Source organism: Tenrec ecaudatus, chromosome 15, assembly GCF_050624435.1.
Source record: "Tenrec ecaudatus isolate mTenEca1 chromosome 15, mTenEca1.hap1, whole genome shotgun sequence".
Taxonomy (NCBI): domain Eukaryota; kingdom Metazoa; phylum Chordata; class Mammalia; order Afrosoricida; family Tenrecidae; genus Tenrec; species Tenrec ecaudatus.
In genome coordinates this window covers 97,886,957-97,898,120 of record NC_134544.1, presented here as the reverse complement: position 1 = coordinate 97,898,120, position 11,164 = coordinate 97,886,957, and positions in this window count along the sequence as shown.

The window sequence follows — 11,164 nt, the reverse complement described above, 5'->3', positions numbered from 1 at the left end:
CAAAGATAGTCAATGTATTCCAAGCCCAGAGAACTTTCTGTAAGAAATGCGGCAACCATCAACCTCACATAGTGACCCAGTATAAGAAGGAGACCCTATGATGGGAAGCAGAGTGGCTGTGGTGGGCACACAAAGCCAATTTTCTGGAAGAAGGCTAAAACCACAAAGAAGATCATGCTGAGATTGAATGTGTTGAGCTTAACTGTAGGTCCAAGAAGATGCTGGCCATTTAAAAATGCAAGCATTCTGAACTGGGAGGTGATAAGAGAAAAAGGACCAAGTGATCCAGTTCTAAGCCTTGTTTTATCTTGTAAATTTGAAAAAGTGTTGAATCAATAGTCATATTATCTGTAAGCATATAGAGTTATATACTTACTCAGGGAAAAAAAAGGACTGTCTAAAACACCACGAGGCATGAAAAAACGTATTATGCTTTGCAAACTCAGTCAATCTTACAAACATAAATATTTAATAACACTAGCATTATAATGAAAACCATACATAAAGAAACTTGGATTATACTTGAAAAGATAAGACTTTGATAACTGTGAAGAGGCAAAGGACGGGGGTGGGGGGGGTGGGAGGGGGGAACAGGGATAGGAGAGTGATAGTGTTAGGCAGCTAAGCCTAGGGAATTGGGAAGTCCATTTACGCATGCCCAGGAGAGCCCACCTAGAACAAAGCTGGTTTTTCCCGCTGGTGGGCTCAGATTGGCGTTACACCTGGAGCAGCCCACCTGGTCCAGGTGATTGCAATTCAGCCTATGAGAGCGACCTGGGGTCATTCACCACGCCTCCCCCGGGAACCCTTGAAAAGGCAGGGACAGGAAGGGAGAGGGCCTGGTCTGGTCCTCTTCCTGGGAGGAGAGAGATCCTTGCATGATCCTGAGCAGTCTCTGCCAGGCCACATGGTCGAAGGAATCCTATGGGTGCCGCATAAAACCTGAAGCTTCTTTTAACTCTCATTCAATTCACTTGGATCACGAGTCCAGCTTCGGCGTGAAATCTTTCTCACACAGAGCCAAGGACCAAGGCTGAAATTTAGCCTGGAGAGAGAGACCTTACAATAGGTTATTGAGGAAGATGGGGCAGAGAAAAAAAAAAGAGAGTATTATTTGGACTGTTTAAAATATTACTTTTGATATCCATTTCTTGAGGTGGGCTGTGTAAATATATACAGTGTACATATTTCTTAAAAAATCCCTCAAGATTTCTTATTCCTCCAATCTAAATATTGGTCTGAGTAACTAACAAAAACCAAAAAATTCCAAAAAGCAGGAAAGTAAAACCGAACTATATTAGGCTCGTTAACTATAGAAAAAAAAAAGTTCAAACAAAAAAGACAAAGGAAATCAGTAAAGGCTTTTTTTTTATGGGTACCCAATTTACTAAGAATCATTGACTTTATTAATCTGTTATGCTGGAAAATGAGAGCAACATAGTATACGCTTAGTCAAACAGACATAAGCAAAGATGCAGAGGAAGGCTCGGGACAAGAGAAAAGAGGGAAGAAACTGTTGTTGCTATTTTTTAAATTACAATGTGCTTTTTTCCAGAGTTGATGATGAACACATTTCCCTGGCAGAGAAATTTATTCTGTCTCAGGGTCCAATAGAAATTGTCCTCTGTCAAAAGTCTTTTAAGCCATTTTTTCCATGATGGCCTGATGATCCCTGAGCACTTCTCACTGTGAGCCCAAATTCTGCTTTTTCACTGGTCATTTCAATAGCAATGAAAAACAAGCCTGGCCACAACCCTCAAAGGGGAGCACCAGAACTGAGCAGTTAGGGAAGGTAAAAATCTTGTGGGCCATTGACCATGGAGGACAGACCCAAGTATATAAGGCATTGAATGGGACATTGCAGGATTCAGTTTCATTAAAAAAACAAAAAAAACCCCAAAACGACACCCATGTGATTTTAGGTGAAACAATGAAATGATCAGAAACCTCCTTACCTAATTTACTGAGGTGTTCTTTCTGAATTGCTAATTTTCAATCCCTCAATGATGTGTTCAGTTGTCACTAAGGTCCATTTTTATCAGGTTAATCCTCACTTTATTACCTCTCTCTCCTTAGAACTGTTCTTAAAGGAAAGACTTAGGCAATTAATTTTTTTTTGTTTTTAATATGATATACTTTTTCCTGAATTGCTAATTAACAAGTCAAAGAAGTTGGGAAGCATGCCCTCCACCCACTACTTTTCCTTAGTTTGTCTTTCCCTGTTGTGATTCAAATGCGAGCAGGGTCATCCAGAGTGAAGAGTGTTTAGCAGAACTTCCAGACTAAGAAGAAACTACTAAGAATGGATCAGTTGCCACTCCAGGACCTGAGCTTCACTTTCCTCATTCACCCTCACCCCTCACGCCAGAAATGCCCAATTGAGGGCGGGTTCTTGCCTATGGCCTGTTCCCTCCTTGTCAGTTAATCGGGCACGAGAGCAGGGGACTCCGGAGTGGCCTTTACCGAAAGGAGAGGCCAGCCGTGCAGTCATCAGGCCGCTCCACTGCTGACCGAGGTCTGTATTAGAGCTTAACTTCTCAGCACCTTCCTTTGAAAAAGGGTACCGTAGCAGTGACGGCCCCAGATCCCCGCACAGACTGAGTTCTCACTGGGATTGCAGAGTCCCACGTAAACCTCATTGAACGCCTTCTGACCAGGAAGCAAGGTTGTAGGTAACTGGACCCTCAGGCAGAGGGCTTTGGAGTGTGGATTACCTTCACCTCTCTCCAGGCAGCCGGGGGAGGGGTGGTCTTTCTGAGAAGCTTGCAAGCCTGTGTGTCCTTGATGGAGGTCAGCAAACTGCAGACAGTACAGGGGTCTCCTAGCTATCCCCTATCAGACCTGCCCTGACTGCATGGGTCAGAAGGCCCTGGACCATTCGGAATTGCCTGTCATTGGCCACCAATCATGCTTTTGTAGGCGTTTCTTTTGCCCTGCCCCTCCCCCACAACCTCTTTGTCCCATATCTCAATTGTGAACCTGGGAAGCCATTTCAACCTCCTGTTGGTGGCTTCACTCATCCAGATGTATTTGTGTCTGTGCTGCGTTTGTCAGTTAAGATTTAACAAATGTTCACTTTAAACTATATTTAAAATGGTGTCTCTGTTTTACTCTAAAGCATCATTCCTGCTTGTGCCTTGTCAATCAATTCTGCCCCTCAGAAACCAGCTTGTGCTCTGTTTTAGACTGCAAAATGGACTCCAATCTCAAATATAATTTAAGGAGACCATTTATTAAGTCTTAATAGTGACAAAGAGAATACAAGACGCAAACAGACGTCACCCAGATGAAGCAGATCATTGGTGCAGTTCAAGGAAACACTCAAGTCGAGAATCTAATTACGGTAAATTATATTAGAACAAAGGAAACTGTCACAAGTTCATGATTGATGGACAATCATTTTTATAAGTGGGACTACAGAAGAAGGGACAGGACCATAATTGGGACATCTATATTGTCAGATAGAACATTTTACAAGAGTGGTCCAGGGCCATCTGACGTAGGTTTCCTGGGCTCAACTTAAGGAATATAGGACACCCTGGATTGGCTGGAGAATGGTGGAGGCCGTCGACTTTCTCATTTCCTCTGCCTCTAGGCAAATCTAATCTATATCCTTGCTTAATAATCAGAAATAATTCCATGGAGGCCTAATCTACGGGTAGACCCTTCAATTTGACTTTAGGCAGTCACTGTCATCCATACACCTTTACTAACTGGGGTGCTAAGACTTTAATCTCTAAGACAGCCCACTGGGACTTGTCTCCTAATTTCTGCTGATGCTGTAACTTTCCACTTGGAGTGTGAAGAATCCAACTTGGGGATATCTCCCCAAATAAACCTCACATGAGAGATTTGTCCTATTTGGCTCAATTCTCTTTATCACTGCACTCTTCAATCCACTGCTATCACTCCCATACCATCCCTCTTGGCTCTTAGTGCATTGCTGGCCCAGATGTAAAGTCCACTCAATTTTTTGTAGGACTTTTTATTTTCTTTTATATTCTCTTGTTTTGCAGAATCCAGCAATTATTAATTGATGTTTCAGGTCCTTTTATGTATAAATCTGGAAAAAGAATAGGTTTTCTTCCTCTGTAAAGAGTTTGGTTTTGAAAATTCAGAGTAGTTCTTCTCTCCTATAGCGTCACTATGAGTCAATTGACTCAACGCAGGGAGTTTGGGTTTTGTGCATTAATATATTTTAGTGACACATGTCCTCAAGGTCAGCACTTTTTTTGCTATTTTATTTTCACAGTGACATAGAATTTAAGTCGGTCCTTTATCAGTTATCCTAGTGCAGCGGTTCTCAACCTGTGTGTTGTTAACCCTTTAGGGCGGGGGTGGTAACATGTGTTACCTGAGACCATGGCAAATCACATATTTTAGATGGTTTTAGGACCTGAGACACTGCTCCTCTGTCTCCAGCCAGGTCCACCCACATGCATATACGCCCACATATGAATACCCGGAGGTGAAGACTCTTACTCATGCTACACCATGATTCAAGACAAAATTTCCTTTATTTGTAATTAGAAATAAACATTTCACAATATATAATGCATATTGTTTTCTGATTAATCACTGTTTTAATTATGATCAATTTGTAGCGAGGAAAATACATCCTGCAGATAATTACATTATGATTCATAACAGTATCAAAATTACAATTATGAAATAGCAACGGAAATAATTTTATGGTTGGGCGCACCACAAAGTGAAGAGAACTGTATTAAAGGGTCGCAGCATTAGGAAGGTTAACAACCACTATCCTAGTGGATACAGAAAATGTTTCTTGCAACCAAATTCTAAGTATGTAAATTCTTTTTATCCTTTTGATTTATTTGCTCTGGTTACTTTCTTTTTCAATTTTTTTTTATTTTACTGGGTAGAACTATGTCCCAATGTTAGCTCCTAATTTTCAAAACTGTGCTATAATTGTTTCTAGTAAAAGGCAACATCCAGATATATAATTCTTATATAAAGTAAGATCTCATCTTATTTAAAATAGGTGACCATTTTCTCTGCCACACTGCATGGTAGAACTTAAATGTTCTAACCTTTTATCCAAGTGTCCTTGATAGAAGGCTTGTTTTATTCACTGGTTTATTGTTCTCATGGGCACTCCAGTGCATTCTGGTAGTGATGCCATGGGCCGTTGAACTTTTCCAGGTTTCGTGGCTGTAATCTGTATTTCAACAGATTGCCACCTCGTGGGACTCAACTGCTTTCATTTCATCAAGCTGACACTCATTTAAGCACTGGAGCAGTAGGGCTTCTTCACTGACTAATGTAGACTTGCCAAGATGACATGTTTTGCATAATAGACATGGTGATTCTTATTTATTATTATTATTTAAATCATTTTATTGGGGTCTCATACAACTCTTGTCGTAATCCATATATACATCCATTGTGTCAAGCACATTTTTTGACCCCGTTATTCTGACATGGTGACTCTTAATGAGAATTATTTTTTGTGTTTATTTGCACAGAAATGTTTTGTTTTAGTTCATTCATCAGTATGTGAGAAGCTTCAACACTACACAGAAAATTACAGGACTCTAAATCCACGACTTTCCTAAGAACATGGGTGGAATCTAATTCCACATTTCTGGGTCCTAATATGAACAATATTGCACTTTTGCTCATGCTGTGTTTTAAAAGACTTGTGTTATTCAGCAAGGCAACTCTGTTTCCAGTGTGTACCCTTCTCTCCAGTATAGGTTTAGAGTGTGGCCTGATTATTAGAGGTTCATTGTCTTCCAGCCCGTAAACACACATCTTCACTGTTTGAAAGGTGTTAAGGGCTGTTAAGGAACCTCCATAAAAATGAAGATTCTTGTGACATTGCTGTCGGATAGTAACATTTCCCCTATTACAAATGGTATATTCACAGCTATGAGGGAGGAACAGAATTATAAGACAAGTTCAGCACTTCTCTAAGGCAGCTGCTTTTCTAGGGTCTGTGTACAACCCAAGTGAGGTCACTCCCTTCAGACCTGCAGTTAGCACCATCTTTTCTGGTCATCAGTTTCTATACTTTCTCCTAAATGAAAACTGGTTCTGACTGATGTGATGATCTCTGAAGGCAAATAGTTCACATGCAGTTTTTTTAACTTCTAAGGAAGCCCGATGATTGAATTTATAGATCTCAGGGCTTTGGAACATAAGAATACAAATAGAGATGTTTTCTTGGAGAAAACGATGAAATTCAGAACAGGAAACCCACCCTGTCAACCCCTCTCTACCTGCCTCAGAGGCTGGTTCTTGTGCTCACTTGTTCATCAGCACCCTCTGTAGCCCGTTCCTGAAGGTGAGGTTTGTTCCTGGGTTCACACTGACTTCCCTCACCGTGTCTCCCACAGTACTAGCTGGCCATGTCCCCCATTCCGCTATGGATTCACAGATATAGCTCATCCTTGGCACCTTCTCTGTAGATGACTAATCAGGTCTTCATGAAGTCTGCATATTCTTAGCACAAGCATCAGTTTATATTAGGTAATCCACTCCAAGCCCCATGATGGCTGTTCCGAAAAGGAAGGCACCTGGAAGAAAAATTATATTGATTTATTGATCTTGCTGAAGTAATTCTGGGTGGTTACCATTTAATCTGTCTCTAGCATCCCCTTTATTTCCCAGTTGGAGCTCAGACCAAGGTGATCCTGGAGACAGATTATTCGACGTGGTGAAATTGGGACAGATGTGGATCTCAGATCAGGCTATGCTGTGTGGAAAGATAGTAGATCATTCTTGTTTGGCAGTTTTGTGCTTCTTGGATGGTAAAAGACCCTGGAACCTGTGCACGCGGGCCTATCCTAGGCCAGGTACCCTCCTCCAGTAGGTATGTAATAACAGGCTCAGGGAGAAACAATGTCTTTTGCCTCTGGAAGCCCCTGTGGTTACAGTCAAAGGTATTCAGACCTGTGCCATCATCCTGGCCGTGATGTGTCCACTAGTGACTTCTTTTATTTATTTTTTTCCATGGCTGAAAATCCCTTTATTTTGGGAGGTTTGGGGTGCTCTCCTGTTGATAGTATGGCTGGTTTTAAAAATCTATATTGAAAAATAGTTTTCCCCCCGAGCTTTGATGATGCTCCCTAGGATTCTTGTGCCCAATATAGCTGGCCAGAGGGACTCTCGAGTTTGTCTAAATCTTGCCTCAAGCCGTCTAGTTATTCTTGTTCTGAAGAAAGTTTTGCTTTTTTGTCTTTATCCATAGCATTCTCTCATTGGACTAAACTGGACTTTAGTTCATAAATCCTTCTTTTTTAAAAAAAATCATTTTATTGGGGCTCGTAGAATTATTATCACATCCATACATCCATCCATTGTGTCAAGGACATTTGTACATTTGCTGCTTTAATCATTCTCCACTAATGACTTCTTAGTTGCTAATTGGCCCATACCAAGTTCTCACTTTCATTTCAGAGTTCATTGAGATATCCATGTGCCCAGGGTGTCCGGTCAGCATTTCACAGGTTAGGTCCGAGAGGGGTTGCCCCGCTGTTGTTATCATGAGGAAGTATTTGAGGACTTACTTTTCTCAGTGAGAGGAGAACCCCAGTGTGCTCTGACAGGGAGTCCCTGGCACTGGACCCACAGAGTATCCTTAGGATTGACATGTTTCCAGTTTGGGGTGAAGATACAGCCCCACTTGAAGTATGTCCTGTGAGGTTAAGCTGTTGGTTCACACAGATCTAAAGATTGACTGGAGTCAGATATTTTCGGGTTATCAGGGCACACTGGTAGAGGAGGTATATAAAATCATTCACTGAGCCCTTTCCCTAGGTCTCAGTAAAAGGCCAATGTTAGTTTTGAAAAGTGGATACAATGCTTCCTATGTATGTACCTTTAATTTTCTGCCTCCTGCATCTTTTGTGACCTGAGTGTCCTGTGGGAATGAGGGGAGGGAAGGGGTCGGTGACAAAATTAAGAAGTAATTAATATGCCTTATTGATCATGGGTTTCGCTACATCTTTGAGGAAGAAACCAGATGAAATTGGGATGTATAAATTAATAAATCAGTACAACTGAACCCTCAGGCACCTTGCTTATTGGGTAACATCCTTGCATATGTCCGATAGCAGAAAAGACTCCTTGAGGCCAGGACAGAGTAGAGGGGAGATCCACAAGACACCTGTCATATGGACATGTTGTTGTTATCATATATAAACATTTATCAACCAGTTTATTTTGCCAACTACCATGAATTAGATGAAAATGATTTAATAGTTAAAAAAAAGAAAAGAAAATGATTTAATAGTTTACTGAAAATGTGCCTGTGATTCCTGGTTTTGTCTGTCTACCTACCTTATTAGTTCCCTACATTTAGGTAAAGTCTGAGAGAGAAGATAGCTCCACATACATACCTAGCAATGTGACTTTCTTGATGGGTTAGATTTGGGTTCAATTTAGGGTTGTAGGGTGCTAGAGTCAGAATCTGTAGGTAAGATTGGAATTAGGTCCTGGGATTAATGTTCCTGGTTCAAGAACAAGAGTCAATGGATAGAAATAGAACATAAGTGTCAGGAGTCAGATGTTAATGGAGAGATTAAAGTAAGGTGACCAGATTTTAACATTGGTAAAGCAAGATACCAGCAGGACACCATTGATCAAACTCAGATCCTGGTGAAATAGCCACATGGCAGCCAAAAACCGGATACTCTAGCTTGTCATGCATTCTTTCCAAAAATCGCGACTTTTTAAAAACACCGCGGGAGGTGAGAAAAATTGTTAAAAATCAAGACGTCTGGTAAAGGGCTTTATGTTTAGAATGTGTCCTGCCTGACAGCTTATGTTTGCAGTTGCTTACGGCTTATGTATTATGGTATAAAGATGTAGAGCTATGATTTAAACAGTACAGTTTGGGAGTTGGTTCCTCAATTTGAGACTTTGAGTTATATAGTTAGGATTTAGGTTATAGAATATATTCCAAGTTGTGTTCCTGATTTTTTAAATTGGAATAAATGAATTAGGCTAAATTTTTTTAATTGGTTTTTGCTATCAGGGAGTGCTCAGGGTATTAATAGCCATTCTGGATGGTGAGGGGCTTTTCAGGTAGTTAGGGTTTCAGTGTTTGGGAAGATTATCAGTGTGTTGTCAGGATGCTCAGCATGTTAAGGTGTAAGGGTTAATAGTCTGGGAGCTGTTGTTTAGCAATTGATGGTTTGTGAATTAAGTTCCCAAAGTTATTTTTACGTATTGAAATGTAGCCTACGTTTTTATATTTATTACCTATTTATGGCATATCTTAAAGATTTCATGGATACAATCATTAATTTATGTTTAGAGGAATTTTTATTTCTCTTTGGCAGCCTTGTCCTTAAAGAAATCTTATTTTGATTACTGTAGTTTTAATATACAGTCAGTTTTTAATATCTGGTGAAAGTGGATATTTTTGTAGTTTTTCTAAGTCTGACATTTTGACCTTTTTTTAAAAAAAGCAATGTTTATTAGCATATTAACCTATTGAAGTATACCCATTTTATGTTAGATTTGTGGAGGGTTTTTTCCCTTAACATTAAAAGCCTTTGATTTTGTTTGGTATGTTTTATGTGTCTATTTAGATAATTGATAATTATCAATTCTTTTGTAGTATAAAAAAGATAATTTGTTTATATTTTTTGGTATATAACAGTGCTTATTTGATGTTAAATCAACTCTAGGACAGATTTCAATTAATTGTGGTATATAATTATTTGGATGTGTTGTCTGACTCAATTTCCAATAATTTTAAGAACTTTTTCATGTAGATCCATTACCAATATCAGTCTACAGTTTTCTTGAAGTATCATCTGACCTTGGTATCAGCTTATTACTGGTCTCATAGAAAATGTTAGTAATGTACTCTCACAATCATGGTTATGTTTGTACCCAATAACTTGAGCTTAAATAACACAACACAAAGTGATTATTCATACTGTATGAATACTCTGGTCTCTAGCTACCAGAATCTTCAACTTTAACCTATCTTATAGTTAACCTTGATGTTTCTCATGGAATTTAATTTTGATTCAGTGATGATAGACCTCAGTGATTTTGTCATTACTTTGTTACACACACACACACACATACACACACACACCAAACCCATTCCTTCTTTTTAATAAGAGAGCTTATGTTCCAGCAAATGTCACATGAAAGGTTTGGCATCAGTTACCATGGAAATAACTTTTGTAAATATAACTTACACACTGGTATTTTGTGCTTGTCTTGGGTACTGATTAGTGGTTTCTGAGGTGGTTGTTGTTAGGTGTCACTGAGTTGACTCCATATCATAGGGACCCAGTACACAACAGAAGGAAACACAGTCTTCTATGCCAGACTCACTGTTTAGGATGAACCGTTGTTGTCGTCACTGTGTCTGTTCATTTAGTTGGGGATTCCTATTTGTCCCTGACCTTCTACTTTACCACATACAATATCCTTCTCCAGGGACTGCTCCTTTCTGACAACATTGTCCAAAGTATGTAATAGGAACGCTTACTATCTTTGACTCTAACTAGCACTCTGAGCTTACTTCTTCAAAGACAGATTGGTTTGTGCTTTTGGACACCAATGTTATTTCAGTGTTCTTAGCCAGCAGTATAACTCAAATAAATGAATTCTCCAGTTTTCCTTATGCAGTGTTCAGCTGCCAATACATAAGAGGCAATTGACAATACCATGATTTGGGTGATGTGCACCTAGTCCTCAAAGTAAGATCCTTCCTCTGAAATACTCTAAATAAGCATAATAAGGCATGTATACAATGTAGCTATTGATCTCAACGGTTACTATCACCATTCTGTTTTTTTGTATTTTTCGCATAAGTTATCAGTATTTCTGGAAGGCATTAAAACTTAATCAAGCTTAAATTAAGAATGTTGCTCAGGAGGGGCCTGGAAGCCAACTTTACTCTGCTACCAACCAATGTAAGGCGCTAGAGTTGAAACCTGTGGTTAACACCCGGTGCAATGGTGAGCATTATATTCAAAGTAAGCTTCATGACTGGTATACATGACAGAGTCTAAAACAAATTGCGCTTTTCTCTAGTTGTCTGACTTGCTGATTTGTTTTAGAGGAGCACTAGTCTACACCCCTTATCCTATAACTGCAACCTCACAGCCCTGCGTTCAGAGACACCCTGGGGGTTACAAAAGGGAAGTGACAATGATATCCAACTAAC